The 18,587-nt window shown below is 48.1% G+C and overlaps 1 protein-coding gene across 2 annotated transcripts in view; it reads right to left on the bottom strand.

Annotated features, from left to right (window-relative positions):
- LOC146829947 (nicotinamide N-methyltransferase-like) overlaps nucleotides 1-18,587 on the bottom strand; it is a 381,589-nt gene that overhangs the window by 307,283 nt on the left and 55,719 nt on the right. The gene's annotated exons all lie outside the window — the stretch shown is intronic.

Genomic DNA, 18,587 nt, shown 5'->3' with positions numbered 1-18,587 from the left:
CGTCTCGTACATACACGGGTGGGGGTACGACTCGTACATACACGGGTGGGGGTACGTCTCGTACATACACGGGTGGGGGTACGACTCTTACATACACGGGTGGGGGTACGACTCGTAAATACACGGGTGGGGGTATGCTCCATACATACACGGGTGGGGGTACGACTCGTACATACACGGGTGGGGGTACGTCTCGTACATACACGGTGGGGGTACGACTCGTACATACACGGGTGGGGGTACGCTCCATACAGACACGGGTGGGGTACGCTCCATACATGCATGGGTGGGGGTACGTCTCGTACATACACGGGTGGGGGTACGACTCGTACATACACGGGTGGGGGTACGTCTCGTACATACACGGGTGGGGGTACGGTACATACACGGGTGGGGGTACGCTCCGTACATACACGGGTGGGGGTACGATTCGTACATACACGGGTGGGGGTACGTCTCGTACATACACGGGTGGGGGTACGACTCGTACATACACGGGTGGGGGTACGTCTCGTACATACACGGGTGGGGGTACGACTCTTACATACACGGGTGGGGGTACGACTCGTAAATACACGGGTGGGGGTATGACTCGTACATACACGGGTGGGGGTACGTCTCGTACATACATGGGTGGGGGTACGACTCGTACATACACGGGTGGGGGTACGTGTCGTACATACATGGGTGGGGGTACGGTACATACACGGGTGGGGGTACACTCCGTACATACACGGGTGGGGGTACGCTCCATACATACACGGGTGGGGGTACGTCTCGTACATACACGGGTGGGGGTACGACTCGTACATACACAGGTGGGGGTACGTCTCGTACATCCACGGGTAGGGGTACGGTACATACACGGGTGGGGGTACGCTCCGTACATACACGGGTGGGGGTACGCTCCGTCCATACACGGGTGGGGGTATGCTCCGTACATACATGGGTGGGGGTACGACTCGTACATACACGGGTGGGGGTACGACTCGTACATACACGGGTGGGGGTACGTCTCGTACATACACGGGTGGGGGTACGACTCGTACATACACGGGTGGGGGTACGACTCGTAAATACACGGGTGGGGGTACGACTCGTACATACACGGGTGGGGGTACGTCTCGTACATACATGGGTGGGGGTACGACTCGTGCATACACGGGTGGGGGTACGTCTCGTACATACACGGGTGGGGGTACGGTACATACATGGGTGGGGGTACGCTCCATACATACACGGGTGGGGGTACGTCTCGTACATATATGGGTGGGGGTACAACTCGTACATACACGGTCGGGGGTACGTCTCTTACATACACGGGTGGGGGTACGGTACATACACGGGTGGGGGTATGCTCCGTACATACATGGGTAGGGGTACGCTCCGTACATACACGGGTGGGGGTACGACTCGTACATACACGGGTGGGGGTACGACTCGTACATACATGGGTGGGGGTACGACTCTTACATACAAGGGTGGGGGTACGACTCGTACATACACGGGTGGGGGTACATCTCGTACATACACAGGTGGGGGTACGGTACATACACGGGTGGGTGTACACTCCGTACATACACGGGTGCGGGCACGCTCCGTATATACATGGGTGGGGGTACGTCTCGTACATACACGGGTGGGGTTACGACTCGTACATACACGGGTGGGGGTACGTCTCGTACATACACGGGTGGAAGTACGGTACATACACGGGTGGGGGTACGCTCCGTACATACACGGGTGGGGGTACGACTCGTACATACACGGGTGGGGGTACGACTCGTACATACACGGGTGGGGGTACGACTCATACATACACGGGTGGGGGTACGGTACATACACGGGTGGGGGTACGTCTCGTACATACACGGGTGGGGGTATGGTACATACATGGGTGGGGGTATGCTCTGTACATACACGGGTGGGGGTACGACTCGTACATACACAGGTGGGGGTACGACTCATACATACACGGGTGGGGGTACGACTCGTACATACACGGGTGGGGTACGACTCGTACATACACGGGTGGGGGTACGACTCGTACATACACGGGTGGGGGTACGTCTCGTACATACACGGGTGGGGGTACGACTCATACATACACGGGTGGGGGTACGACTCGTAAATACACGGGTGGGGGTACGACTCGTACATACACGGGTGGGGGTACGTCTCGTACATACACGGGTGGGGGTACGACTCGTGCATACACGGGTGGGGGTACGTCTCGTACATACACGGGTGGGGGTACGGTACATACATGGGTGGGGGTACGCTCCGTACATACACGGGTGGGGGTACGTCTCGTACATATATGGGTGGGGGTACAACTCGTACATACACGGTCGGGGGTACGTCTCTTACATACACGGGTGGGGGTACGGTACATACACGGGTGGGGGTATGCTCCGTACATACATGGGTAGGGGTACGCTCCGTACATACACGGGTGGGGGTACGACTCGTACATACACGGGTGGGGGTACGACTCGTACATACATGGGTGGGGGTACGACTCTTACATACACGGGTGGGGGTACGACTCGTACATACACGGGTGGGGGTACATCTCGTACATACACGGGTGGGGGTACGGTACATACACGGGTGGGTGTACACTCCGTACATACACGGGTGCGGGCACGCTCCGTATATACATGGGTGGGGGTACGTCTCGTACATACACGGGTGGGGTTACGACTCGTACATACACGGGTGGGGGTACGTCTCGTACATACACGGGTGGAAGTACGGTACATACACGGGTGGGGGTACGCTCCGTACATACACGGGTGGGGGTACGACTCGTACATACACGGGTGGGGGTACGACTCGTACATACACGGGTGGGGGTACGACTCATACATACACGGGTGGGGGTACGGTACATACACGGGTGGGGGTACGTCTCGTACATACACGGGTGGGGGTATGGTACATACATGGGTGGGGGTATGCTCTGTACATACACGGGTGGGGGTACGACTCGTACATACACAGGTGGGGGTACGACTCATACATACACGGGTGGGGGTACGACTCGTACATACACGGGTGGGGTACGACTCGTACATACACGGGTGGGGGTACGACTCGTATATACACGGGTGGGGGTACGTCTCATACATACACGGGTGGGGGTACGGTACATACACGCGTGGGGGTACGCTCTGTACATGCATGGGTGGGGGTACTCTCCGTACATACACGGGTGGGGGTACGTCTCGTACATACATGGGTGGGGTTACGACTCATACATACACGGGTGGGGGTACGTCTCGTACATACACGGGTGGGGGTATGGTACATACACGGGTGGGGGTACGCTCTGTACATACACGGGTGGGGGTACGCTCCGTACATACACGGGTGGGGGTACGACTCGTACTTACACGGGTGGGGGTACGTCTCGTACATACACGGGTGGGGGTACAACTCGTACATACACGGGTGGGGGTACGTCTCGTACATACACGAGTTGGGGTACGACTCGTACATACACGGGTGGGGGTACGACTCGTACATACGCGGATGGGGGTATGTCTCATACATACACGGGTGGGGGTACGACTCGTACATACACGGGTGGGGGTACGTCTCGTACATACACGGGTGGGGGTACGGTACATACACGGGTGGGGGTACGCTCTGTACATACACGGGTGAGGTTACGCTCCAAACATACACGGGTGGGGGTACGTCTCGTACATACACAGGTGGGGGTACGACTCGTACATACACGGTTGGGGGTACGTCTTGTACATACACGGGTGGGGGTACAGTACATACACGGGTGGGGGTACGCTCCGTACATACACGGGTGGGGGTACGACTCGTACATACACGGGTGGGGGTACGACTCGTACATACACGGGTGGGGGTACGTCTTGTACATACACGGGTGGGGGTACGTCTTGTACATACACGGGTGGGGGTACGGTACATACACGGGTGGGGGTACGCTCTGTACATACACGGGTGGGGGTACGCTCCATACATACACGGGTGGGGGTACATCTCGTACATACACGGGTGGGGGTACGACTCGTACATACACGGTTGGGGGTATGTCTCGTACATACACGGGTGGGGGTACGGTACATACACAGGTGGGGGTACGCTCCGTACATACATGGGTGGGGGTACGACTCGTACATACACAGGTGTGGGTACGACTCGTATATACACGGGTGGGGGTACGACTCGTACATACACGGGTGGGGGTACGTCTCGTACATACATGGGTGGGGGTACGTCTCGTACATACACGGGTGGGGGTACGGTACATACACAGGTGGGGGTACGCTCCATACATACACGGGTGGGGGTACGCGCCGTACATACACGGGTGGGGGTACATCTCGTACATACACGGGTTGGGTTACGACTCGTACATACACGGGTGGGGGTACGTCTCGTACATACACGGGTGGGGGTACGACTCGTACATACACGGGTGGGGGTATGACGGGGGTATGGCACGTACATCCGCGGGGTCTGGGGGGGGTTCGGCACGTAGCGGGCCCCCAATTCCTCTCGCATCGCGCCGTACGTCGCTTTTCCGGCACTTTTTGGGTGCCGGAAAAATATTGCCATCCGGACTGGTGTTGGTACGATTCGTACTTCCTGGTTCGTGAAATGCAGCCTGCATGCGTCCCGACGTCACGTCGGCGCTGTCCCGGATCACATTGGTATGTGTTTTTACAGTCGATCGGTGTTTTTTCCGACTCGTACGGAAATTGTGTTTCCGTACGAATCGTACTTGCAAGTTTGTAGGGTTATTTTACCGGGTACGAGTCGGACGGAGAAAACCCTCCGAAGAACAGTTCGTACCCGTTTTTTCCAGGATCGGAATCGGCACCTTAATGTCAAGATGCAACAAAGTCAGTTTTAGTCAGCCCTGATTGGAGGATTTGGAGTCATTCGGTGAAGTTCTCACATTGTCTATTTTGTTAGATCATCAGGCTTGCTGGTTCCGGTTTTAAAGACAGTCTTTTGTTTAGCAACTTGGCAACTCTCCCAGTGCGTCCTTGATGGATACATCTCACATGAGGTCAAGACGAGGCCACTTGTTGCTGACTGTGGCGCAGGCGCACCTCACCCGAAATTTTGTGGAATGGTAGCTGTTTCGTCGTGTCCATAGGTCGGCCATTTCGTCATAGGCCAAATTGGTCAACTTACGCAAAACAAACACAAAACGTAATTAAAACATTGAAATGGCTAATAAAATGTTAAACCCTCACTAATTCCCCTATGTGTATGTAATTATCTAGCATGATAGCAACATTCAAAGCGTTTATATTCACCCAACGATGTCATCTGGTGCAACTTATAATTACATCACAAAAGCAACATATAACATGCAATATTCTAATTTTCTACCATTAGTATGTGTAAATATATTAGTATACAAATTAGTTTAGCCATGCAAATGCAAATCCCACGTGTAATTCTTTCATTAATATAGTTGGTTAGATATCACTTCAAAAAGATTAATAATATTACAATTAATAGATTATTCGGATTAATATAAACATGCAGAAATGGGGGGGGGGTATACAAAATTTTGTACTGCCTGCTCCAGCATTTGCATTCCACATTTTTTAAATAACTGGATTGTAGTCATTAATGTACTTGGAAGCTTCGGTTCGTTTTAAGTTGATGTATTCTTGGGAGATTTTTGAGTTATTGTATGTCTTACTGCTGAGAAAAAAACATTTACTCTTCCTTTAGAAATTATAGAACATAGGAATCCAAAATGACATTTTGTAAACAAGTTTCCTTTACATTTATATTTCCATCTGCAGTATTTCCCACATTTATGACTTTGAAAGCGTAAAGCTTGTTGTCTCAAGCTCTTTCCTCCTCCTTCTCTTGGAATGGCTCGTGCAATATACTGCTCAATGAAAGACAAAATAGCTTTATCACTCTGTGTTCCAAATTCTGGTGCATTCTTTGTCCAGAATCGCATGTGTATATGAGGAGCGCCTCTGGCTTGGTACTCTTTTCGTCAAAATAAATCAGTTACCTCTCCAAGCGGTGCAATGCTTTTATTGCAGATAAATGACATCATAGGTTGAAACCTATGGTTAAAATATCTGCCGACTTTTACAGGATCCAAACAACAGAGTTCTCCAGCTGTCTTCGGTTCAATGTTTTTAACATTTGAATTTGCTTCTCGAAGGAATTCAAATAAATCATCCCAAGCATATTTAGGACTGCTAAGTGTAATAAACCATGTAGGTGTACATAGGTTTTTCAACATGCATTTAAGTTCACCATGATGTTGATACTTTTGAAGAGACAAGACATATTAGTAGATTTAGGATGATTTATTAGGATATCAGGAACGACCCCTGGAAACACTAGCCACCTTCCTCTGCAACTGCCTTCTCCACTCTCCCACATTCCACTCCAGCATCAGAGAAGACAGGTTGCTAGGGAGCAGCCAGTGTTCCAATGCATCCCATCAAATGTACATATAAAACATATTAATTAGTTTGGAGAATAAAACACATCTCCCCTTTTAAGACATTTCAACTAGGGGTGGGCGTAATTTGCAAAATCCACCTCCGCAAATTATCGCAATTTTTTTTTAAATTATCGCAAACAAGCGGAAATATCGCGAAGATGCGGAAGTTTTTTTCCAACTTGTTCGCGAGATTTTCTGCATGGTTGCGGGTCGCCAACTTACCCATGTGGTTGCTCGCGGGCGCGGCCATCTTGTTTTGAGTTGTCTCGCGGTGCATGATCGCGCGACGCATGACGCCACTGCGGGCGCGAACTGTCGCAAGACAGCGCAAATGGCTAAAAACAATACAACATCTCATGGAGAACGCGACCGGATCAAGAAAACTTGTCGGCGAACGCAGGGATTCAGGTAAGGCGATCGCGCGCGCGCGAGAATGAATAATTTTACAGCGCGAGCAAGAAACAAATTGCCAAGCTGCGGAAAGCAGAAATTTTGACATTTTCGCGCTCTCCGCGGAACGCAAAAATGTCAAATTATCGCAATTTCCGCGAACGGAACGAAATTTTCGCCCAGGCCTAATTTCAACAACAATAACAATTACATTACGAACAAACGTAGCCATCATATTTTCTTGGCATTGCACGTATGCGTCCAGAACCAATTCTAAACTCAGTTACATCCCTTGAATCAGAAACAGGCTTACTTGTGTCGGTGTCATGATGAGTATTAGATGATGCAACGACTTCAGCATCAGAACATGGCGATACTTTTCTAGTGTTCCAGCAATTACCGTCTGATAACTTCAAACTGTTTCCCTTCACGAGTACCACCTTCTTGAGAGCGGACCATTTTGAACAACCCTTTCTAGATTTGTCACCCAAAAATACTCTTACAAACATTCCCTGCGTGAACAAACTTTTGTGTTTTATGATATTCTTATTGTGCCTATGACAATATGCTTTTTGGTATCTATTTACTCTGTGTTGTACCTCTTTTATATCTGCTTCGTATTTCCCAGCTCTATTCATCCAAGCTGGTACAGCTACAGAACATGGTACTCTGCCCTTGAGTAAGGAAAAAGGTGTCTCCTTGGTTACCGAATGAGGGGTAGTGCGATACGACCATAACATATCTTTTACCTCTCGTTTCCAACACTCACCGCTCATACACGCTAGTTGGATACACTCTACCAACACTCTGTTAAAGCGTTCCACAAGACCATTTCCCCTCTTGTAATACACAGGTGTTCTGGTATGTTTGATGCCCCACCTGACTGGAAATTTCTCGAATTCCTCTGAGATAAATTGAGGACCATTAGCTGTGACTATCTCAGCAGGACAACCCTCTCTTCTGAATATGTCCTCACAGAATTAAATGACATTACTGGATTTGACTTCCTTCACAAAAGCCACTTCCGGCCACTTAGACAAATAATCAACCATAACAATGGCAAATCTTTCAGTCACGTTTAAAGCATCAAAAGGTTCACATATATCAATGGCCAACTTATCCCAAGGACCTTTAGGTATAGCTGATGAAACAATGGTGGTTTCCTGGGATGAATGGGTCTTATCACTGCACGCACAGGCTATGCAATCCCGAACATATCGCTCGATTTGTATGACCATTCCAGGCCACCAAAAATCCTCCCTAACTCTCCTTTTCATGGCGGACATCTCACCATGTCCTTCGTGCATGATGTTTAATAATCTTTCTCTCAATGACACTGGTACTACCAGCCTACTACCTCTCCTCAGTAACTCATTTACCACGTTTAATTCTGACCAAATTAATTTGAATGACTCCAACTCTTTATGTAGTCTCCAACCATGTTTTAACTCGCTGACCAACTTTCTTCCTACCAGTTTAGCGCACCTCCTTGAATTTTGCATTAAGCGTTTTCACATGTTTCACGGGTCTTTTAACTGAGTTTAGGCACTTTTAGCGCTGTCTTTGTTTTCACCACTTTTTTTACACCATAGCAAAGGCACGAGGGTGATCTGTTTCTTCTCACTTTTCATTAGTGAGTGGGTCTATCCGTAACTATTTTAGTCGTTTTGGTCCTTAGGGGTATATTGACATTGTTTCATTCAGCCAACATTGAGATATTTGTTTCGTTGAGCGCTAACTTACCTGTTGATAGGCGTAGTCCTCTCTTCTTTTGTGATTTTTGGTCAATTCCTCATTTTTTCCGCAAATGACTGATATGAACATGTTTTCTTTGTAATATAGATTCCCCTGATGAAGGGCCAGAGGGGCCCGAAATGCATTGGGATAGAATTTAACACCTGAGTGAAGATTTAACACAGTGATGTTATTTCATGAATGCAATGTTTTCATCACTCGATCACATGAACTGATCTGAACATCCATGAATTAAAATTTGGAATTGAAGATAAACCTTTTGACTTTACTCTTTCCGAACAACTTCCTTATTCGCTCCCAGCGAAGCACTAACGGCGCGCCCAGAGGGACGCTGGCTGTTGTCAGTCAGCGCATGTGTCTCCAACCATGTTCCCGATTCAAAACACTCTTGATTTTGGTTAAAATATCATCTTTATCCAGAGCCTCCCTCCAGTCCTCTTCATTGATAGCACCGCAGACATCCTTTACCTCTGCTACCATCCATTCATCATCCTCTTCGTCTTGTAAATTATCTAAGGGTAATCTAGATACACAATCGGCATTTATGTTTTTTGCACCAGGGATGTATTTGATTTCAAATGTATATTCCTAGAGACGATATAACCACTTAGCAATTCTAGATGTAGCTTTACCCGCTCCTTTGGTGGAAAAAAGATCCACCAAAGGTTTGTGGTCTGTGTGTAATTGAAATCTGGTTCCCCACACAAACGTCCGAAAGTATTGTTTTCCCCACCAGCACGCTAAAGCCTCCTTTTCAATGGTGGAATATGTGTGTTCTGCACCCTTTAAAGTGCGGGAAGTGAAGGCCACTACTCTTTCACTACCTTTATGTACCTGACTAAGTACAGCACCCAAACCCTGATTGCTGGCATCAGTGGATATGATGGTTTGATCTTCTGGATCAAAAGGTTTCAAGGTGACCTCCTTGGAAATATCTTTCTTAATTTCATCAAAGTTTTGTTGGCATGCTTCAGACCACTCAAATTTGGCATCCTTCTTCATTAATTTTCTTAATTCATGTACCTTTTCAGAAAAATGATGTACAAATTTTGAGTAGTATTCAGCAAGACCAAGAAACGACCTGAGTTGGTCTTTGTCACAAGGAGCAGGTGCTTTTTCTATAGCTTCAACTAAACCTTGTTTAGGTTTTACTCCACTGCATGTCAAAGTGTGGCCTAGGTACTCAACTTCACTTACACCAAATTTACATTTTTCTAAAGCTATGGTAAGCCCAGCCTCCAAGAGTTTCCTGAGAACTTGTTCTAAAATTTCGTCATGACTGATCTTATCGCACCCCCAAACTAAAACGTCATCTTGAAACACTAAAAAATTCCTCAACCCTGCTAATATAGACTGCAGCACTCTCTGAAATACGGCCAAAGCCGATGCCAAACCAAACGGCATACGAATTAATTGAAAAGCACCCTCTGGTGTGCTTAATGACGTGACATGTCTCGAATCTTCATGTAATAATACTTGGTGATATGAGTTGGATAAGTCCAACGTGCTGAAATGTGTACCACCTTTTACTCTTGTTAACATTTCATTGATACGAGGAAGAGGGTGTCGATCTATCCAGATGTTTTCGTTCAAGTCTCTCAAATCAATACACATTCTAATATTTCCATTGGGTTTTCTGGCTAAAACTATCGGACTTAACCATTCGGATGCCTCAATGGGCTCTATTACTCCCTCCTTGCACAGTCTTTGTAATTCATCCTTAAGTTTGTCTCTTAATACAAACGGAACATTTCTAACTTTATGCACTTTGGGAATGGCGTCTGTTTTTAAAATGATCCGATGTCTAAATTTTTTCAAACATCCTAGTTTTTTACTGAATAATTCAGGAAACGTATTAACCCAATCGGTAGTGTTCCCAGTGGATGTTAATAGCACCTGTTGTGGATGATTAGGATTTAGTATTATGTCAAGAGCCCTTTGTTCTCTCCAGCCTAATAGTGATCTACCTTTGTGTACAACATACAATTTAGCTGTGGTTTTTCTATTCTGTTTCTACGTATCCCACAACCGGTAGTTTTTCACCACAATATCCCTCAGGGATGACATCAGTGGGATGTAAGTCCTCCAATTTTCCTCCCAAGTTTTCCCATACAGATTTATCTACGATGGTGAATGGGGAGCACGAATCAGCCCAGACTTGCACATTTTTACCTTTGATCCTAATCGTACATTTTGGGGGACTATAACTATCATTCTTTCCCGCTTCACATTTAAGAACTTGATTGGACTCTATGACCATCACTTCTACATTGTCTTCATCACTGTCAAATGAAATTTCTTCCTTTTCGGAAATATCTGACTCATTTACCATGTTGACGGATTTAGAGACTACAGAAGGTACAGAGCTTTTGCACCATCTAGCAAAATGCCCAAACCTTCTACATTTGTAACATCTGCTTTTAGCAGCTGGACAATGATTGGCATCAGCTGTGTGTTTTGGACTGCCGCACCTAAAACAAAATTTGGGCTTGGATCTTACCACATCATGTTTTTTTTCAGGAACAGTTTTTTCAACCGATTTTTTAACACCTCCTTTTATGCTATGTATGGTTTCATCGTGTACAGCTTTTTTAGATAACGAATTAAGTTCTTTAACGTATCTGGATGTATTTTCCATTCTCTTGGCAACGGACAATGTTTTATCTAAAGAAGGATCTTTTAAGTTTAGCAATTTCTCTTGAATCTTGAGATTCGACATTCTATTAATTAATTGATCCCTAATCAGGTCATCTCTCATGTCGTTAAATTTACAAGTGACAGCTAACATTCTTAAATTAGCAACAAACGGTTCAATGGTTTCTTCTGATAATTGTGCACGTGAAAAAAATTTGTGCCTTTCTACCACAACACTAACTTTTTTTCCAAAATTCTCTTCCAATGCTTTAAGCGCAATATCATATACATCAATATTACTATCTCCACCAGCTTCCTCCTCTGTGTTCACTTCAATATTGCTAGCTTCCACCATAGGTAACGTTTTTAAAACATTTCTGCCTTCTAACCCTAAAAATTGTTTCAGAATAGCCAATTTTCTTTTTGAGACATATACATCACCACCTATAGCTTCTAAATATGTTTCGAAAGTCTCCTTCCAATGTTCCCACATCATACATGGTTGACCTGGATTCTGCAGAAAAAATGGTGGTGCTGGAATCACTTGCGTTGTCATTGCTGTTTGTGTTGAAATAGTGTGTAATATACTTAAGTGGAAAAAATGGAATTGAAATGCCAGTTGTAATGAAATAAAAGTTGTTAAAGTCACTATTGGTATGTCACAAAAAGAAACGCTATAAATGCTGCATATTAAATAATAGTCGATTCATACCCAAAATGTGGCTTGTGTGGCATTAGTCGCTGTGCAGAACGTGACACACTGGTAAAGGTGAGCGTGTCACCGAAGAAAATTGAAGAAAAACGCTGAACCTTAAACACGGCACTTCCTGGTGCACGTGCAACAGGGAATAGAAATAACACACTAGACCGCCACTTTAAATCAACTGGTGGCACGCATCCGGGTTGAAGTGGTGTGCGTGTCACCGATGTTGAGCTTGATTTATTCCTTGCTCAATACTTTCAATATGGCGGCACGTACTGCGTGAACGTCGAGCCTCGAACGTCGTGCATAGCTCCGTGGTCGAGCGTCATGCAGCTTGTTTGCAATGAGGCGTCCTCGGGAATGTAGAGAACTCTTGGTTGGCGATATTTGAAAATGAGCGGCAGACCAGGTATGCACAAGGGCTTTCCGTTTTTAAACTGAAGTCCTTGCTTGGAAACAAATTCGGCACTCAAAATTTGGTCGCGCTGAAATATTTCAGATTATAACAATGCGAGCGCACGAATCCTTCAAGTCTAAAGTTACAGCATGGTCACAACTCCAGTTTACCAGCACCAACCGCAAATTTCACTAATCACTGCCAGCATTCGACAAGTAGAGAAGAAGAAAAATAAATGATCACACCCACAGCGCATTACCAGTGGGAACAGCAGATACTTGATTGGCTAGATGGACACCATAACATCTGTGTCAGCATATGTCTAACAAAAAGACAGTCCAGGGGTCACTCACGATTTGAAGTGAATTCCTCAACAATAAGTTGTTGAATTGAAGCTTCATCCGTTGGTGTCCTTTACTTTAAGAGGGCCATCCCACTCTCGTCGCCAGTTTTGAAGAGACAAGACATATTAGTAGATTTAGGATGATTTATTAGAATATCAGGAATGACCCCTGGAAATACTAGCCACCTTCCTCTGCAACTGCGTTCTCCACTCTCCCACATTCCACTCCAGCATCAGAGAAGACAGGTTGCTTGGGAGCAGCCAGTGTTCCAATGCATCTCATCAAATGTACATATAAAACATATTAATTAGTTTGGAGAATATAACAGATACCAATACTCATTAGAACCACATTGGCATGCCATCAAATTGATTAACTGAGATTCTAGATTTTTATCTCTTTCTTCAACTTTGTCCATGAACTCTTTTGCTGAAACATGTTAAAGATGAGCTCCTATTTTTAATGTATGGTTTATTGCATATGAAAGTGCATACAAATCACTTTCAAACAGAAGGTGAAGTATATATGGAATACACTGCCGAAATCTTGGATCTTCACAACACAATCTTGTTGATCGGTATTCTGAAGCTGGAATCCGTAGAGCTCACTCATCAAATCGTCCACCTTCTTCAGTGGGGAAAAGCTGTGGAACACAACAAGCTTCTAAACTTTTTTCCCATACACTCATGGGAGTTCCCTTTACTTCATTCATTTGAAATGATTCAATACTGTTTCCGGTGATTTCTTTCGAATGCAGAGGATGTATATTATAATGTTCATAAATCTCTTTACTCATTGATTTGTCCACTTTTTCAATTTGGCCTCTTGAGATTAGTGTTTCTTCTTCTAAGCATATTACTTATTCATCAACAATTACATACTTATAATAAATAATATTCTGTACCAGGTATAATGTTGCCTTTCAGAGTTTATTAACATCTATAAACTCTTGCCAAATGTTTCTACTTTTTTTTAGGGCCGTGTACACACCATAGGAAACAGCTCCGACCCTCGGTCGGAGCCGTTCATTCGGCATCGTAATCTCCTATTCAGATTAATTTCCAACCCACCCATTTGGATGGAGTCGGTCGGAAAGGAATCCAAACCGGATTTCCAGAGGGCTTCCGACTGGCTCAGAAAGCCTGCCTGCCATTCGGAACGCCTCCATTAATCCCAAGGGTAGCTATTTCCACCCAAGAGATTACAATCATGGATTCCGACAGCCTTTCTATGACGGCCTTTCTGACACAGAAATGATGTCGGAAGTCGACTTTGGGGGCCCCAGCAGGGCCCCCATGGGTGCAAGGGCTCCGGATGATGATCCCTGCACTGCGTGAAAGGCACATTGAGGTTCCTGCCACAGGGTGCAGTGTTGAACTTCACCTCTTCTCTTTACACTGAGAGCATGCATTCCAGTCAGAATGCATGCTCCCATTTTAAAGAATTGGAGAGCAACCTAACAGTGTTTGTCGCATTTTAATTGTTGGGTTGGGATCGCTGACAGGAGGTCGGTCAATCCCAGTACCCAATCGATGTCGGACGGACTCCGGTCCGTCTGACATCGTAATCGGGCCATTTGTTGGTACACCATTTACTACAGAAACTACTGGCTCATTTTCCTCTTTCTCTACACCAAACGTTTCAATGTTTTTCTTAAAATCTAAAGGTAAGTACACAACTCTTCCTTTGAGACCTTTTTGTAAATCTGTTGGCATCAGCTTACCTGTTTTAGGCTCCATACAAACTATGGCCTGAAATGGGTGTACAGATTGAATAAGAATAGATTCATATGTTTTTAAATCTGGCAGCTCCTGAGTTGGTATGTACTGCTCGAGCTGGCATTTTGTTCTCTTCCAATTTGTTATAACAGTACTTACAAATAACTTGATCACTGGTCAACTGAAACTGACCTTCTAAAAAAAAAATCAAGACTAAATTGCTGCCACGTACCATTGTTTTCTTTTTCACTTTCCAAAAATAAATCAACATTCATAGTTTTACTTCTATAGTGAGAACATTGACAACAAATACAAATATAGTTTGTTTTTTCAGAGGAAACTGTGTTAAACATTGTAAATTCATCATCAACGCTAATCTCTTTCTCCTGATCAACGCTAATCTCTTTCTCCTGTTCTTCAACACCTATATTTATCAATCTCTCAGTTTCTCCACACTCCTCTTCAGAACCAAAAACACAAAACTGTATATCATCACAAACTTTCTGTACATCTGATACAAAAGCAATTCTGCTCCACTTCATGGAAGCGAGAGCATTTTTCCTGCTCTTGCTTCCATGAAGTGAAGCAGAGTTTACTATAGCTTAGTGGGAGCAGTTCTCCCGCCAAGCCATAACAAACTGTAATGTCCCGGGGGTGGGCACCCCAGGACATTGCTGGAGCCAGCCCTGAGGGGTGGCAGTCCCCAGCGCCAGACCCCTCCAATTTGGAACCTAGCCCCAGGGAGGTGGTGATCCCCGGGTGGTGTGGGGGGACTGGTGCCCCCCCACACATTATTTTAAACATAGCCTAGGGGAGGTGGCTGTCCCCGGGCTGCATTGGGGCAGGAGCCCCCCCATGTATTATAATGAACATAGCCCCAGGTTGCTAGCAGTCCCCAGGGCTGCAGAGATATCCGTGGACACCCTGAATTTCGCATGCATAGCCTCAGAGAGGTGGTGGTCCCTGGGGCTGCATGGGGGGCAGGAGCCCTTTCATTTTGGTGGGATTCGAGTATGCACTGTGACTCCCACTGATCTTTTTTTTTTTTTTTATGCTTTTTTGGCCCTGTGGGAAACACCCTTACCCCTTTTCTTGTTTTTTCATGTTTTATTTCCTTTTTCCTGTGACTTCATTCAACCGAGTCACTAAATGGTTTCCAACACTTCCTGGTTTGTGCAGCCAATCAGATCACCTGCCTCCGAACCTGCACCGCTCCCGCCAAACCGAACACCAGCAACAACAACCTCAAGTGCATCCTGCTCAACACCCGCTCCGTCCACAGACACACCGTCGAACTCTGGAACCTCCTCGACACAATATCACCAGACGTCGCCTTCCTCACAGAAACCTGGATGAACGCCTCCTCAGCGCCCGACATCGCCACAGCCATCCCGGACGGATACAAGATCACCCGGAGGGACCGCGTCAACCAGACCGGAGGAGGCATCGCCATCATCCACAAGAACACCATCCGCATCACGACCAACTCAGACGACACCTTCACCGCCGCCGAGCACCTCCACTTCCAGATTCACACCGACCCTAAGACCACCCTCAGAGGCACCCTCATCTACAGACCCCCGGGACCACGCACACAATTCAGCGAAGACATCGCAGACTTCATCAGCCCGCACGCCCTCCCCTCCACTGACTACATCCTCCTAGGGGACCTCAACTTCCACCTGGAGAACAACAAGGACCGCAACACCACCACTCTGCTGGACAACCTCGCCAACCTCGGACTCAAGCAACTGGTGAACACCCCCACCCACTACGCCGGCCACACGCTTGACCCCGTCTTCTCTTCCAGCAAGCACGTCTCCTTCAGCCACTCCACCGAACTCCATTGGACAGACAACAGTTGTGTCCACTTCAGCTTCAGAAGAACCACGACCCACCACCACTCACAACAGGTTCCTCGCCGAAGCTGGAGCAAGATCACCACCGAGCAGCTCACCACCTCCCTCAGCCACAACCCTCCCGTCAGAACAACGGACCCCAACGAAGCAGCCAGCAACCTCACACAGTGGCTGATCGCCTGCGCTGATGACCTCGCACCACTGAAGAACCCTCCCAGCAGACCCGGCTGCAGGAAAGTCCCCTGGTTCACCGACGAACTCAAGGACTCCAAGAAGAACTGCCGTACCCTCGAGAAAGCCTGGCGACACGACCAGACCGCAGACAACTTGACCGCCCTCAAGCACGCCACCCGCAAGCACCACCAGCTGATCCACACCACCAAGAAGACAGCATTCAAAGAAAGATTGGACAACAACGCCCACAACAGCAAGGAACTCTTCAGCATCGTCAAAGAGCTCTCCAGCCCCGGCGCCGGAAACAACGTCATCACGCCGTCACAAGACCTCTATGACTCTCTCGCCTCGTTCTTCCACCGCAAGATCGCCAACATACACAACAGCTACGGCGCCCCAACCACGCACCCAACCACCGAACCAATGCCCCCCACCAGCACCCTCTGCACCTGGACCCCGGGCAGCACCGAAGACACCACCCGCACGATGAACACCATCCACTTCGGTTCTCCAACCGACCCCTGCCCCCACCACGTCTTCAACAAGGCCGACTCCATCATCGCACCCCAACTCCGGGACATCATCAACGCCTCCTTCAACACCGCCACCTTCCCGGAGAGCTGGAAGCACACCGAGCTCAGCGCCCTCCTGAAGAAACCAACAGCCGACCCCACTGACCTCAAGAACTTCCGCCCCATCTCGCTCCTCCCCTTTCCTGCCAAAGTCATTGAGAAGACCGTCAACAGGCAGCTCGCCACCTTCCTCGAGACGAACGGTTCCCTCGCCCCTCGCAGTCCGATTTCCGAGCAAACCACAGCACCGAGACCGCACTGATCGCAGCCACTGATGACATCAGATCCCTGACTGACAACGGCGAAACAGTGGCCCTCATCCTCTTGGACCTCTCAGTGGCGTTCGACACGGTCTGCCACCGCACCCTAGTTCAGCGCCTCAGCAACATCGGGATCCAAGAGAAGGCACTGAAGTGGATCATCTCGTTCCTCGCCGGAAGAACTCAGAGAGTCCGCCTCCCCCCATTCAGATCCGACGCCACCGAAGTCATCTGCGGCGTACCACAAGGATCATCGCTCAGCCCCACCCTCTTCAACATCTACATGAGCCCCCTCGCAGCCATCGCACGCCAACACAACCTCAACATCATCTCCTACGCTGACGACACCCAACTGATCCTCTCCCTCACCAACGAGCCCGCCAGCGCCAGAACCAGCCTCCATGAAGGAATAAAAGACGTCGCCGAATGGATGAAGAACAGCCGCCTGAAACTGAACTCAGACAAGATGGAAGTCCTCATCCTGGGATCATCACCCTCCACCTGGGATAACTCCTGGTGGCCCCCCGCCCTGGGCACCACTCCCGAACCAACGGACCACGCACGCAACCTAGGCTTCATCCTGGACTCCTCCCTCTCGATGACCAGACAAGTCAACGCCGTCTCATCATCGTGCTTCAACACCCTGCGCATGCTCCGCAAGATCTTCCGATGGATCCCCACCAAAACCAGGAGGACGGTCACCCAGGCACTCGTCACCAGCCGACTGGACTACGGGAACACCCTCTATGCCAGAACCACAGCCAAACTTCAGAAGCGACTCCAACGCATCCAGAACGCCTCCGCACGACTCGTCCTAGACATCCCCCGACACAGCCACATCTCCAGCCACCTCAGAGACCTGCACTGGCTCCCCGTCAGCAAGAGGATCACGTTCAGGCTCCTCACCCACGCACACAAAGCTCTCCACGACCTGGGCCCCATATACCTCAACAACCGCCTGACCTTCTACACGCCCACCCGCCAGCTACGATCAACCAGCCTCGCCCTCGCCGCCATACCACGCATCCGCAGAGCCACCGCTGGAGGAAGATCCTTCTCCTACCTAGCAGCCAAGACGTGGAACTCCCTCCCCACCCACCTTCGGCTGACCCAGGACCATCTCTCCTTCAGGAAGCAACTCAAGACCTGGCTCTTCGAGCAGTAGCGGACCCCTCCCCCCCCAGCGCCTTGAGACCGTCCGGGTGAGTAGCGTGCTATACAAATGCTATGATTGATTGATTGATTGATTGATCTCAGGCACAAGATCGGGAGGGTTCACGGATCCACCGTGGCCACAGTTGTA

Source organism: Triturus cristatus, chromosome 5_1 (genome assembly GCF_964204655.1).
Source record: "Triturus cristatus chromosome 5_1, aTriCri1.1, whole genome shotgun sequence".
NCBI classification, from domain to species: domain Eukaryota; kingdom Metazoa; phylum Chordata; class Amphibia; order Caudata; family Salamandridae; genus Triturus; species Triturus cristatus.
The sequence above is the reverse complement of the archived record's forward strand: the minus strand, read 5'-3'. Positions and strand labels throughout refer to the sequence as shown.